Source organism: Saccopteryx bilineata, chromosome 4 (genome assembly GCF_036850765.1).
Source record: "Saccopteryx bilineata isolate mSacBil1 chromosome 4, mSacBil1_pri_phased_curated, whole genome shotgun sequence".
NCBI classification, from domain to species: Eukaryota; Metazoa; Chordata; class Mammalia; order Chiroptera; family Emballonuridae; genus Saccopteryx; species Saccopteryx bilineata.
The window spans coordinates 96,491,599-96,506,274 of NC_089493.1; positions in this window are offsets into that span (position 1 = coordinate 96,491,599).

A 14,676-nucleotide genomic window follows, 5' to 3' on the forward strand; every position below is an offset into this window, starting at 1 on the left:
GAGAAGAGTGGGACATTAGGGTTTGTGGCATCATTCACTTAACCCTTCTATGATGTTTTAATTTTTAATTTTCTAAAGGAATAAGTCCTAAAGTAAATAGCAGCCTTTCTATTTTGTGCTATTGCTTTGACTGTTGTTTTTATAAAAACTGCATTTTTGCCATTTCAGAGAAGGATTAATACCCCCACATCTCATTATTGTGCCATTGTTCCCTGATGGTTTCTTTGTTTGCACATTGTAATTATGGATAGCATTAATTGTTCATGAAACTACCATTTCTCCTTGTTATTTGTGCATATATTTCAAATACCCATGATAAGTTGTCCATGTTCTGTATAGTGAAGATTCTATTTGTGTGTGTGTTTTCCCCACTATCACAATGCATTTGTCTTCTGCATTGCCCTGCATAGGGTTAGAGCAATTTGTAAATAATCAGCATTATTATTTTGGAGCAGAGCCGAGTATGGGTTTCAGTGTAAATCTCTTCACAGCCTTTTTTGCCATAGTGGCAACATTTATTTTTCCAGAGATGCCATAATTCTGGGTTGCATTTGTTGCTTCCTTGGCTACCAAATGTCTCATCATTGCAAACTGATGGCAGTAAAATTGACCTTTATTATTGCCTTTTTACTTGCTTAACTCAGAGGATTGACAGCATTTTATTTTGTTACCACATTGCCTGTTAATGGGAGCTATAAAAGAATGACTGGATTCTACATATCCTTTTTATTTTCTAATGGCTTCGACACTATTGACCAACTGCACTTTTAGATTTTAAGATTGCTGCTGGATAATTCAGGAAGAAGTTTTTTGTTTTTTTTTAAAACCAATGCTCCTTCCTTTTCAAAATGCACATTTCACTGTGTAAAGTCAAAATAATTAAATGCTTGTTACAAATTTGGGCACTTAAAATGACAAAATTATTGCCTGCCGAATAATGGAAGAAAAAAAATCTAGAAATAAATACCCCCAAATCTTACAAGGTAATTCATACTGCTTCATCTGTAAATAATGAGAATTTAATGAGGCTCATATTCCAAAACCTCTCATTTCTAAGTGCATAGTGCATTTATTTTCATGTTGATTGTCTTTCTCATTGCATTGTTCGGATGATGTTCACAGAGAAAAAGTTACGTTCTCTAGGCTGGAGGTGACAGATAGCCTGCGGAGGCCCAGTCTGCAGCCTGCCAGAAGTCCTTGCAAAATGGAAGGAGGACACTCTGGGTTTCAATCCTGGGCTGTAAGGGCTGAGTCTTCCTTTGTTGTTATCAGCGAAAAGGAGAATAACTGTTTCTGGAGGCATGGAATTGAGTGAACTCCAGAGGAGAGGTTGTGAGGGCCTGCGTGGGTTTTCATACCTCATCTCCCTCTGATGGAGTAGAAACAAGAGACAACTGGCGAGGCCTGAGTGTGAGATGTTGGCCACTGCAGGGAGGGAAAAGCAGCAATTTCAGTCCACAGACTCTGTCTCTAGTAACTCTACCAGTGAGCATGCCTGTTAACTTGCTGCCGTTTTAAGAAGTAGTATTGTACTAACTGTCCAATTTTTTTTTTGGTTTTCAAAGAGGCAGGCTTTTATTTTTAATCTATGTCCCCTCTTTCTCTTCCTACAACAGCATTTCATTTTCTGAATCTTTTAATTTGTAACCTGAAATACCACTAAATAAATAGTTGTTTATGCTTTTGAATTAGTTTTTAGATATTTCATGTTATGCACTTTACCTTTTAATTTTTAGTATAAAAAAGTAATAATTTGTATAGTTTAAAACAAAATCTTCTAGACTCTTCACAAAGTCAGGTTGTGAGGGAAAAAATCTTCAAAAGTCTCAAAACACTCAAGCAAAAAGAAAAATAAAGATCCAAGTACACAATACTAAAAATAATTTTAAAAACAATTTAACAAAAGATATACTGAGAAGCATTATTTTCATCTCTTCCTCTTCTCATTTTCTAGCCCCATGTGTTATAAAGTATATAATCCACAATTCTGCAGGTTTTTGTAGAGGCATGCAGTCCAAGTAAGTTTTTGAAAAGCTTTATTAAAGGAGGAAATTTATTAAATATATTGGCCGCATATATCTTACACGGGGTAGTTCCAAAGTCCCAAATTGTGTGTTTCATTAATATTCTAGGGGTTGGTTATATACTGTTAATTATACATGGGCAGGGAAATAACCTGACATCATGGTGCAAGCCTATACCTTTGTCCAGAGATACATACATTAACTACATGCTTTCAGGAGGGAAGAGGTAGTTTCCATGGGAACAAATGCCTGTAAATGGTTCATTAGTATAAAAAAAGGTTTAATTTAATTTTTTTTCTCCCTACACGTGGCTAGCTATTCACCCATTTCCCCATAAGTATGGGGGAAGGTCAGAGAATCCAAGTGTCCTTCCTCTTCTGCATTTACAACACAATGCCATCGGCCATCTTGGTTTTATGCTAATCACACGTACAGAAATCATTTACAAAACCCCTCTGTATGCTTAGCCCAAATTAACAAAATGTTCTTTAAGCTTCCTAAAATATTAATATTAATTCTGTAGCCTTTGGTACCTTACAATACATGTGCCCTAGAGATAATCAATAGCTTGTAATTTTTCATGTTCATGTACCGTTGCGAATTTTACCAGCTCCATACTGAAAAACTCTTAGGCAATTTTCAAATGTTTGTGATTACAACCAATATTGTAATGAATAAGTTTGTGTATACATTATTTTATTTTTTAATATTTTATTTATTAACTGATTTGAGAGAGAGAGAGAGAAACATCAATTTTTTGTTCCATTTATTTATGCAACTGTTGGTTGAGTCTTCTATGTGCCCTGACCAGGAATAGAGCCCACAACCTTGATGTGTCAGGATGACTCTCTAACCAACTATGCTACTGTCATGTGTGCTGTTGTATCTGTAGGATAAATTTCCAGGGTCAAATGCTAAATTCATTTATTATTTTGTTATATATCCCTCAAAATTGCTCTGTAGGGCACTTCCAATAGCAGTACATGCAAGTGCTCTTTTCCCTACAGCCTTGCCAATGGAGCATTTTGTTAAAATGCTGGTTTTGCAAAATCAATAGGCAAAAAGGGTATGCCAGAGTATTTAAATTTGTATCACCTTATTAGTCATGAGGTTCATCTTTTCATAAGTTCATTTTTATATTGCTGAAATTTGTTAACTCTCTGTCTATGGCAGGGGTCCCCAAACTTTTTACACCGGGGGCCAGTTCACTGTCCCTCAGACTGTTGGAGGGCCGGACTATAAAAAAAACTATGAGCAAATTCCTATGCACACTGCACAGATCTTATTTTAAAGTAAAAAAAAAACAAAACGGGAACAAATACAATATTTAAAATAAAGAACAAGTAAATTTAAATCAACAAACTGATCAGTATTTCAATGGGAACTATGCTCCTCTCACTGACCACCAATGAAAGAGGTGCCCCTTCTGGAAGTGCAGCGGGGGCCGGATAAATGGCTTCAAGGGACCGCATGTGGCCCGCGGGCCGTAGTTTGGGGACCCCTGGTCTATGGCCTTTGCTCATGTTTCTGTTGGGTTGCTAGTCTTTTTCTTACTGACTTCTAGGATTTCTTTAAACATTGGACTATTAGCATTCCTTTTACATTTATCATTTGACATTTGTCTTTGTTAATAACAATGCTGTTTTGTTTGTTTATGCTTGTTTTGCCTAACAGACATTTTTAATTTCCATGTGATCAAATTTGTCCATCTCTTCTTTTATGATTTCTGAATTTTGAGACCCATTTAACAAATTTTTCTAGTAATCTTTGTAATTCATTCTTAATTTCTTAGCTGGTCTTTTTTTTTTTTTTCTTTTTCTTTTTTCTTTGTATTTCTATCATGAGGTCTGATTTTTTTATTTTATATCCTCCTGTTTGCATGAGGCTTATTTCCTGATCTCTTTGCAATCTCAATTACTTCCTTAGATGTTTCTTAATTCATATTCACAACTTTCATCTTCTCTTTGGTAGCATTTTATAGTGGGTTTTTAGCTGTAGGAATACTGCTTTGCTCTTTATATATTTTTATCTATATGGGATATATTCCTTTCTTACTACGCATCGTTTTCCTGGATTACTGCGAGAAGAATTCTGCAGTGTGTGGGTGTCCAGGCACTTTGGAGGGTGGCACCTAAGGACTTTACTGCTGTGGCTCCAGAGGAAATGGAAAAGCTTACCTTAATATATATATATATATATATATGCACATACTGTTTCACCTCCCTCCCACCTTTTTGAGGCTGTACAGCTATGATTTTCAGCTCTTGTGCTGCAAGAATTTTTAAAACATGTAATAATACCTGACTGTTTAGTCAGGGACACTGACCTCTTTTCCCTTAGATTGTCAAATGGAATAATGAAAACAGCCAATATAACAATAGCCTTCCAGTGTAAATGAGTCAAAATTATACCATTATACCTATTCTTTTTTTTATCAGATCCTGAAAAAATATACCTTTTGGTGTGCTGCAGAATTTTAATAATTCGTTTTTGTGTGCCATGAGATGAGAACGGTTGAAAATTGCTGCTGTCCAGGACAGAGTATCAGAGCAGTGAGTCTGGAGGCAGACTTCCTGGATTAAATACTGAACTAATCCCTTATTAGCTGGGCAAACATGTGCCTCAGTTTCCTCACCTGTAAAATGGGGATAAAAAGAGAATATATATCTTATGGTTGTTGAGATTAAATAAGCTAATATATGTAACTGTTTAGAACAGTGCTTGGCACATTGTAAATGCTCTTGCTGGGCAATGCTAAGCAGACGAGAATAGACCCAGGGATCTCCCTCTGCGCTGTCTCTGCTGTCTCTAACCTTGCAGCCTGCCTGGTCCAGAACCCTGGCTTCCTTCTTTCCACTGTTACAGGATACAGTGCTTGCTCACCAAAAGAAGCAAACAGTTTTAGAAAATATTTTTGAAGAGTCTGTCAGAGATTTGCCCCCAGAGGGTCCTGTGGACATTTCCTGGACCTTCTCTCTCTGTTTCCCTCGCTGACAGTGCCCTGTGCATCCTCAGTGCTTTTCACAGCAGCCTCTTCTCAGGCGGGACCTTCTCTTGCTGGCAAATGTCATTTCTGGATCTTTCTGAACTCTCATACCACTAGGCCTCCTCCTATTTTTCCTGACGCACACTCAAGACTTCTCAAATAGGCTTGCTGGTCAGATAAAACTTGAGCCATGCCCTCTTACAACCTGGAGTTCGTGGGTATTATCTTTGTTACTCTGGATGGTTTCTAAGGCAAAGAGGTGGGAGATTCCTTTTTAGCTTCCACTATTCTCCTACTAGAGCTAGTGTTAATTTTGTTTTGGTTTTTGCTTCTCTTCCTGGTATTTCTTTTAAGGATCTGGATGGGAGTTTCGATTTTTGGCGATTTCCCTCATAGCATCTAACATAGTGTAAAGTAAATGGGCAAGTGAGTGGAAGAATGTCCATGAAAATTTCTGATAACGCACGCTTCTCCACCAGGTTCAGATCTTTTGTGGCACTGAACTCTGAGGGGCCTTCAGGGGTCTGGGTGCCTGAACACTTTTCACGGTGTTCTCTCTGCACTTCATGCTGTCCAGGTCCTGTCCCTGAGTGGTTTTACAGAGTCCCACGACTACCACAGAGCAGGAGTTCATGACCTAGAAGTGACCAGAAGTTTTCTATCTTTGTGGTTTATTCTGGTTTGGGGAAAGAGGGACTCCCAAGGCATTGGCTAGTCTGGGAATTCACTGGGTTGCACAATAGTATTTATACTTTTCATTTGCCTTTTTCCCCATCTAAAGTTTTAGACCATTTACATTGTGGTAGGTATTGAGCTACAAACACAAATGCTTTATATAACTAGCCAATGCTCAAACTTGGCTATAGAAAATTCATACACCTTTCCCAAAAGGCATATGGCTAACAAATAGCAAAACTGGGATTTGAACTTAGGCAGTCTGACTCTAGAGCTCTGTTGCCAACACATGCTTTATTCTTCTTTGTCATTATTTTTGACATTCATGGGAATCAAGGACTGTATGAATAGCCCCAAGATTGCACTTGAAAATTAGACAGGTGGATAGAAAGGAAAGGAGGATTCTAGAAATATTAAGAGAGCTCTGTTTGGGTTAGGAGTAGCAGAAGTACATGTTGCTTGGTGTGTAGGCAGGAAATCTGGGTTGTTAATGGGTACAGTTTCAGTGATAATAGGGTGTAAGGACTTATTACATACATGATACTTTTCTAAGCACTTCATGCACCTACCAATTTGACCCTGACAGCACTTGTATGGAATAGACAGTATTATTTTGGCCTAGGCCAATGAGAAATCTGAGGTCAGAAGGATTAAGTATCTTGCCCAAGAGCACGTGGTAGTAAGTGGCAAAGCTCAGAATATTTCCCAGGCAATAGGGCTCCAGAGCACACTTTCTTACTCACCATGCTTTAGCTTTGCTCTGTGATGGCCAGCAGACATAAATGGGTTCAAGAACCCAGTGGTTTCCATTCACCCATGGTGGACTGTCAGTAGTTAAGAGATTTGATTCATAGCCTATCTCCTTGTCTCAAAAGAGAATAATAAACATTTGGACTAGTATAACCTAGAAATGTGTATATTTTTATAGAACATGAAGTAATTCTCAAGGGAATGGTAAGACCATAATTTCAACGAAAGCTGTTTAGGAACCGCTTTCATTAAAGAACATCTTCACCTTTCAAAAAGAATTATGTATACAAATATTCAATAGCAGGGATGCAGCCACTTATGACATGATACATTATACAAATATTTTTGTGATATCCTCATGTCTATAATCTTTACCTCTAAAGCATATTCTTGGGCTTTCAACCAGTAATAATCTTCTGTTTCCACAACAGTCGTTTCAAAAAACAATATGCTTCTAGTAGGTAAGGCCAAGGAATATTACTTTATTTTCACTGTAGTCTTTTATCTTTTGTTGGTTTAGTTTCTAGTGATTTGTCCTCAATAACAACACATGTGACTTGGACAATATCTGAGGAAAGAAAGAACCAGAGGATGGTTAATTACTTAAACAATCTGTTTCTCTTTTTCACTGAAGAAAGAGTTGTTACCCAGCTCAGGATGGCAAAGATTAAAAAAAAAATGTGAAAGCTGAACACATCTGTTTCTTTGTTTGCCTTAAGAATAGAAGTCTCTTTTTGTTTCCTGTTAATTTCACAAGGTAAGACACTGAAGGAGTATATGCAGAGAGGCTTCAAAATAATGACACATTTCCTCCCCCGCTATTATTGTCCTGTTCTCTATTTGGGCTTCAACAATGATAAAGCCTTTTATGTGGTGAGCACTCACCTTGGCCTTTATAGATCTACACAAGAAATGACTTTGTCCCAGAAGATTTACAATCTAAAGCGGTGTATATTATACTTAACTAATTAAAATGTAAAAAAAAAAAGAATTCAGAATGTCCTATATATAATGTTTGCTTGCAAAAACAAATATCTTGACATGTAATTAAATGGGCAGATTTATAATGTACAATCGGTATGCATACATAGTTATGTCTGTATGTGTGCATGTATTTATTATTGTGTTGCTTAGGGTATTATGTAGCTATTATATCAACTGTGGATGGAAGACAAATCAATTTTGGGAAAAATATAACAATTTTATCACCATGATTAATTTTTTTAAATATTGTTCTTTTTGAATATATAGACTGTGAGAGGGCATTTAATTTATAGTTATTCAGTTAAACTGAGGATATAGTTAATTATTGAATTTTTTATATATTTTATTTCAAATTTTTTAAAAATAAATTACCACTTTCTATCTACAAACCTGTTGTAATGTGTAGGTAGCATTAACTAGCTTTTACAATTTGTTGTAAGTAGTAGCACATTTAAAAAAAAATTGCTGGAAGATCCCATTTGGCTATTGACTAGTGGGGACATATTTATTCATACCTCAGGCTTTCAAACACATTGTTTACACATGGACACATGTAGTTCTTTCCCTCCTCCTTTTCAGTCCCTTTATTCCTTTATCATAGTTTCTGTGCCAATCTGAAATGCCCGTTCAAGGACAACAACTAACAAAAATGATGTGGGGAAGAATCTAATAAAAAAAATAACCCTAGAGTTATTTAAGTAGGGTGTTAGGTACTATAGGGACTACAGAGAAATACATGTGTAGTCCTTTACTGCTAAAATATACCCAAACAAACAAGAAGTTGGAGAAACAGTACTCTTAGCAGATGAACAGAAACCAGCAATTCAATATAAAGCTACAGAGCGCCAGCTGTGTGGTCCAGATAAGGCCTGGGTGAGAACTGCTCAGAGGACAGCCTCTGCACTGTGACTGGGAAACACTTGGGCCAGGGAGATCTTTTCAGAGGAAGGAGGGCTTATGGAGGGTCTTGAAGGAAGAGTGGAATTTAAATGAGAATTATTTTCATTTAATTTAGGTAAAATATTAAGTTATGATTTATGCTTATAGACTGTTCCATGTAAATACAATTTCTAGTTCTTTAAAAGTTCATATTCATTCTCTGTCCAGCCACATCGGCCTCCAAATAATATTGAATAAAAAGAAAGTTTCAATCTTTCTGCTCTTGAATTATTGAACAGTCTGAATATTCCCCAGGCCTACTCTTTCTGAAAACACATTCCTACCATATGCAACTGTCTGAGAAAATCTACTTGTATGCAGTAGATTGCTGTTATTCATTATTCATTACAACATTATTTAGTTGAACAAACTACCAAAGAAAACTTGGTTCTGTAGGGGGAAATGTACAAACTCAGAGAACTAAATTATTTTACTCTAAATGCTTTAAAAAGAGCAAGCTTTATAGTCCTCATTATTTGGTCTGTGCTGAGGAAAACAAGTTTTCTCCAATGGAAAATAAGCCATAAAGGACAGAAGCTATGTGATCCAGTGAATTCAATAAAAGTTGGAGTTGTAGATTCTGCCAGCAATGCTCTAAATGAATAAAGATCATTAAGGTATTTATGGTCCTCAATCAAATAATAAGCATTTCTTGAGTAGTCATTCAATAAATACCCAGAACTTTTAATTTCAAGAAACCCACATTTTACCAGGCTGATTTCACACTGCATTGATTCTGACCCTCCCTGTTCCCCCAGTTGAGGTGAATAGACTTTTTTGACACCACTGTCTCTGCAAACACACAGTGGCTTGTGTTTCTTTACTCTAGGAGAAAGTCTTGGGCAGGTCCTTTAGTTTCTTTGCTCACTCTCAGGTAATGCATTTGCAATTCAGTCTAATACTCAGTTTCCAAGCTGTCATCCAATATAAACTGTCTCCCTTCCTCAACTCCCTTCACTAATTTTCTCCCCCCACCTGCTCTTCCATTTTCATGGTCCCTCTGAGCTGTGTGCCTCAGGAGGTCCATATCCTCAGTCTAACCCATAGGAAATTCACCATCCCTTGCCTTAGCAACTCAGGTAGCCTTCCCAAAGAAGCTGCCTCTCTTTGTTCTAACATCAGACCATCATGAATGTGTGACTTCCAGTTCCTGTGTCCTCAAAGTGCTAAGTAATTCTCTCAAAAAATACTTCACTTGGCTTAAGAGCACCCACTTTATCTTGCCCCATGGTAGGCATAAAACATTGACAATTCTTCCCACAGGAAACATTGACATCTCTTCCACCAGTCTTCTAGCCTGCCTCTAAGACTTTTATCTTCTAGTCCAATTGTTGGTAGTGAGTTAATGGTTACAGAGTTAGTTTCAAATCTCTTACTACTTGTTTTATAGGTGAGCCAGCACCTCAGTTTAGAATGGGGGACATTTGAGATATGCTTTATTGTTCTTGATCTTTGGGACAAGAAAATTATAACAAAAAAAGACTTTTCATTTAACATATGTTACACATTTGCATTTTCCTTCTTGCATTAATGAGTACTGTCTTAAGTTAATTTTTTATAATTCCTTGTTATTGAGTATAAAAATATGTTGGGCAGTTTTCTATTACAAAGAAATATACTATATTGGCAATAATCTTTGAAAATAAATGCCCGGTAAAATTACAACAACAATACAATAACAAGTAGTAAGAAATAAAAGAACTTTTGAAAGAAACAGGCTGTAGAAAGAACAGTCAGAATATGAATATTTTATTCATGCTTTTATTTATATTTTATAAAATATATATTTTATATTGTATAAAATATTTATATTAATATGTTACATATATTTATATAATATATTAATATATAATATATTTATAGATGATATATTATTAAGTTATATTTTTAAATATTAAATATATAATATATAAAATATGTGTACCATATATAACAGTTACATCTACTCATGTATATATTTTAGAAATGAGGTTTTTAAAAAATGCTGTATCTTTTAGTTTTATTTATGAGAAAGACAGGAAGGGAGAAGGTGAGCAGCATCAACTCATAGTTGCTTTCACTTTAGTTGTACATTGAGTTTCTCATATGTGCTGGGCTAGTGTCCCCCTTGCTCAAGCCAGCAACTTTGAGCTTTTCATTGGGATCATGAATAATCCCCCACTCAAGCCAGGGACCTTGGAGATTTCAATCGGTGACCTCAGCGTTCCTGGGTTGAGGTTTTATCTACTGCACCACCAGTCAGGCAGAAATGGAATTTTTTGACTAGTTCTGAAAATCTTTCAAAGAAATAGATTTGTGTGTATGTGTTTGAACACCTTTGATACAAAAATACAAGAGCTATATTCTTCAAATAGTTTTGCAGTACAACTAAGTAACATCAGAGAAGATGAAATTTTATAAGCTGAACTTCACAGATATAAAATTGGTGGTTGGGGAAAAAAAGTGACTATCATGATTCAGTAATCACAGGCAAAGGGGGTAGCTTCTGTCTTGGTTCCTTGTGTCTTTTTGAAGTATCTCTTTCAGCTAAGAGAACTGTCATAAAATTGACTTGGTATACCAATAGAGTGACTTTTGAATCAGACCTCTAAATTATTGTCTTCTGAAATATTTACTAAAATCTTCCAATTAATAATATGCTGAACTACATATTTTTTACTAAAAATATTATTATTGATAATTTTAAGTGGCTACAAAAAGTTTTTTGAACTGATCATAAAATGTTTAAAATTATGATTAAGTTAACTGTGTATCATTATTTTTAAAGCTTTGTTATGTGTTTTACATTGATATATTATTAATACAGTTATTCACGGATAAAACAAATATACTACTAAATAAATGTATATGCAAGCAGTGGTGCGTGTCCCTGTACACTAATGTATACGTAAGAGGAAAGCAAAGTTTGGAGACCACTGATCTTCGTTAGATGGAGGAACTGCTCTGAAATGCCCGCCCATCCCCTCCATGGCCCTCCTTACCTCTATTCTTATGGCTCTGTACTGCTTCCAGCAGAGATTTCCAGCATAGATTAGTATGACACACAAGGCGTGCATGGTCTGACTTTTGTTTCTTTTCTCCTCTCTTCTTTGGCTGTGTTCTCTCTGCATCCTTCCTTCTCTATACACTGAACTATTTACAAATAGTTCCCAAAATGTACAACACTCTCATATTTTTGCAAATATTGCTACCTCAGCCTGAAACTCACACTTTTATCATATCACTTATTCCTCCCTCACACCCCTGTCTCTGTCTGTGTCTGTTTTACTTTGAGACATTCTCCAAGATGTGCCTAACTCATTTTTTCTAGCTCCAACATAGAGGGTACCTATCGCCTTGTGTCAGGTAATACCTATCACTCTGTGTAAGGTGGTACCTATCACCCTTCTTAAAATAACACCTTTTGCTAATGTTCCTTCTCCATTAGACTGCAAGTTCCTTGTGGGAACAATATAGGTGCAGTGTCTCTGCATTTCTGGAACCTTGGCTGTATACATTAATTTTTAATAATAATAATTAAACATTTGCTGAGTTTATTTTTTTTACCATGGGACAGACACTTTATATAAGGTGGTTTATGTAAGCCTCATAATAGCTTCATGAAATATATATTACTAATCCAATTTTTACAGATGGAAAAACAGCCAAAAGGAGATAAATAATTTACCAAAAGAAACACTGATATTAAGTGGCATAAGTGGGGTTTAAATTGGGCAGTTTAACTTTAGAATTATACCTTTATTAAGTCTACATTTAGTGCACTGAATAGTAGATCTGAAAAGATATCTCTAAGTCCTAACCCTTGGTACCTGTAGACATGACCTTGTTTGAAAATAGGATCTTTGCATATGTAATTAATATAAGAATCTGAGACCTTACTAGATTAATTACCATATAGATCATGGTGGGACATAAACCTTATATGATAGAAACAAGGATATTGAATGACAGAAGAAAGAAAGCCATATGAAGGTGGAGGCAGAGACTTGAGTTATACAGCTGCACACCAAGGATGCCAGGAGCTACTAGAAGTTAGAAAAAGCAAGGAAAGATTCTCGCCTAGAGTCTGGGAGGAGCGTGACCCAGCTAACACTTTGATTTCAGATGTCTGGCCTTCAGAACTGTGAGAGAATATATTTCTATTGTTTAAAGCCACTAAGTTTATGGTAATTTGTTATGGTAACCCTAAGAAACTAACAGACTGATCTCTTGAACTTTTAAAGTCATTTAATAAATATTGTTGAATGAATGAATGCATTTATGGAGTGTGTCTGTACTCCAGGCACTATGGTTGACACTGGGAATAGAAAGGTTATTAAAACCTATGTGCTTTTGTCTAGGATCTTATTGTCTAATATCCTCAAAGTCTTTCTCTTACATTGCTTCTCTTCTGGTTGAGGTTTGTTTTCGCTTTTGTCTTGTCTAATACAAGAGACTGATAACATTTCTCTTTTCTTCTCTTCAAATTACCTTCAATATTCCTGCTAGGGTTAGAAACTCCATCTTTCTAAAGTTATTTGAAGTATAGTTTCTTTCTACTCTTCAGAAAACAAAGTGTAAACTGTTAGTATGTCATTCGAGGACTCCTTCATCCATATCTTTCCATGATCTCTCTTCCTACTTCCCTTTAGCCTTCCTTTACAGTATCTACATCTACCCAGTGCCCACCTGACCTAAGCCACCTCATCTTGGACCTGGATCACCACAACTGCCTCCTAACTGGCCTCCTGCTGTGTGAAGACATCAATTCAGACTGTTTTGCTCCTCTCCGTGGCTCTGATTTCACCCAGGTCTATTTAATGCTCTATATCAGGGGTCGGAAACCTATGGCTCATGAGCCAGATGTGGCTCTTTTGATGGCTGCATCTGGCTCACAGACAAATCTTTAATAAAAATAATAATAACGTTAAAAATATAAAACATTCTCATGTATTGCAATCCATTCATTTTCTACCGCTCATGTTCATGGTTGCAGGTGGCTGGAGCCAATCACAGCTGTCCTCTGGGACAACACAAATTTTTATTGGATAATGCGTAACGTACACGGATTGTTGTATGGCTCTCATGGAATTACATTTTAAAATATGTGGCGTTCATGGCTTTCTGAGCCAAAAAGTTTCCCGACCCTGGCTCTATATGTTTCTATTCCTACCTGACCCCTTTGTTTCCTCTGCCCCAACACCTGGCCTTCGGAGAGGCCATGAGACATGCTAACCACAGTCCAACTTTGTGGCTTTTTACTTGCTGTTTCCTTGCCTATAATGATTTTCCTGAAAGAGCCACCTGGTAACTTGCCTTTGTGTCTTTCAGGTCTTGACTCAAACTTCACCCTCTCAGAGAGGTTTCCCTGGCCTCACTCTCTAAAGTTTCAGCACCCTGTCCCCATGGCAATCTGTGGCTTCTGTTTCTGCTTATATTTTTCTCCTTAGCCTTTACCACTAGCAAATATACTTTATATTTTACTTATGTATCTTAGCTGTTGTCTGTCTCTCCCATGGAGATGTCAGCTCTGTAAAGGGAGGGTTTTGGTCTGTTTTGTTCATGGTTCTATTCCCAAAGCCCAGAACAGGGCCTGGTACATGGCAGGTATGGTGCATATTTGTTGAATGACTTATCTGCTTGGTATTCTGAATAGATCAAGTTTTATCATACCCAGAGAACACTTCAATTTGGCTCTGTGAACAAGAGAAGGATGTATTTAAAAAGAAAAGGACTGAGAGAGACCTAGAGCCATTAAGTTCCCAGCAGGGTTGGTTTATCTCTGCTGGGATGGACATGTTGAAGCTGTGGAGGTTGAGTCTAATGGACAGGATTCTGTCCCAAGTCTATGCCAATAAACAATTGGGAGTAGTCCTGTCAAGAGGCTGCAGGAAGTCCTGGGGACATGGGTCTCCTGATATCTGGTGACGCAGAGCAGCAGTATTTGGAAACTGGCAAGATTTACAGGCAGTGAGCATCAGGTAGATCTACCAGCAGGTGGCGGCATTCACTGCGTATTCCAGATCTCGGGCAGATTCTCAGGCACTAGCTGAAGGTGAGAAAAGCAGATGGCAGGGTGCTGATCTGAAGAGTCTGTGTAAGTGGGTGGTCTGGACTGAATGACCAGCAGGTTACAGAATTAGGGTTCTTCATGTTAGGAATATGTTAAATTTTCATTCTAAAATCTGGGATACCTTAAGGGGGAATAGGTTCAGGGTGAAAATTTCTGTTATCATTCCTAGAGGAGCAAAGCCAAAACTAATAGAAAAAAATTTTTTTTTGAATGTTGAGTTCCACCCAGTGTGGGAGACTCAGTTCTTTTAAACACCTCTGATGTAA